A 1483-nucleotide genomic window follows, 5' to 3' on the forward strand; every position below is an offset into this window, starting at 1 on the left:
TCTGATCTTGGCCTTGGTCTTGTTGATTCCCCCACCCAAAGTTTGGGTGATTCCTCCATCTAGGGTTGTAGGTCTTGGAGTATGGATCATGGTTGTATCTAGGTGAATTCCCAATGTACTTGGCTTGCTCCTGATTGCCTTCTTCCTCTTCACTTGCTTCCTCTTGAGTTGAAGTGGTGATCGCTGCTACTTGACTTCTCTCCATCTTCTTGGTGAGGTCAGCTAGCTGCTTGGTGATGAGCTTGTTTTGAGCAAGCAGAGCATCTACATTGTTCAGCTCCATTACTCCTCTAGTGTTTCCTCTTTCGGAAGCATAGAAGTAGTCATTCTCAGCTACAGTTTCAATGACATCTATGGCTTCCTCAATGGTCTTCTTCTTGTTCAAAGAACCTCCGGATGAATGGTCTACGGCCTTCTTTGATTCATATGGCAGTCCTTCATAGAAGATGTGCAGCTGCACCCATTCATTGAACATATCAGATGGACATCTCCTTGTTAGGTCTTTAAACCTCTCCCATGCTTCATATAGAGTCTCACCATCTTGTTGCCTGAAAGTTTGGACCTCAGCTCTCAGTCGATTGACTCGTTGAGGGGGGTAAAATCTTGCTAAGAATTTGTTCATAACATCATCCCAAGTTGACAAGCTCTCTTTTGGAAAAGACTCCAACCACTTGGTTGCCTTGTCTTTGAGAGAGAATGGGAACAACAACAGTCTGTAGACGTCTGGTTGAACGCCATTGGACTTCACTGTGTCACATATTCTCAGGAAGGTGTTTAAGTGTTGGTTGGGGTCTTCTTGGACACCTCCTCCGAATGAGCAATTGTTCTGAACAAGGGTGATGAGCTGTGGCTTTAGTTCAAAGTTGTTGGTATGGATGGTTGGTTTTTGGATGCTACTTCCGCAGTTCCCTGGGTTTGGGTTAATGTAAGAGCCCAAGACTCTTCTATCTTCCCCACCAGGATTTGCTCTACCTCCTCCACCATGGTTGTGCACCTTTTCCTCACGATGGTCTTCCATGGTTGTTTCAAAGTATTCTTCACAGTGTTCCTCCTCTTCTTCAGCACCCACTACATGTTTTTCTTTTGCCTCCCTTCTTAATCTTAAGAAGGTTCTCTCAAGTTCAGAATCAAGGGAAGTTGAAGCTCCGCTTCTTCTCCCTGTCATACAACCAACAGAGTACAAGCAAGAAAAGCAATGCAGAAAGTATCTTGTTAGAATTACTTGTTAGTGTCAGTGATGCAATATATCAAACAGTTAGTGGGTTAGTGAACTGAATTGTAAATAGCAAAGAAAAATGGTGCGCGAAATTGTGAACAATACTTTTTCACAACTCTCATAATCCCCGGTCATGAACCCCAAAAACTTGGTGGCTCAATACCATGGCATTACACAACTTCTCACAACTAACCAGCAAGTGCACTGGGTCGTCCAAGTAATAAACCTTACGCGAGTAAGGGTCGATCCCACGGAGATTGTTAGTAT

Source organism: Arachis duranensis, chromosome 10 (assembly GCF_000817695.3).
Source record: "Arachis duranensis cultivar V14167 chromosome 10, aradu.V14167.gnm2.J7QH, whole genome shotgun sequence".
Lineage (NCBI taxonomy): Eukaryota > Viridiplantae > Streptophyta > Magnoliopsida > Fabales > Fabaceae > Arachis > Arachis duranensis.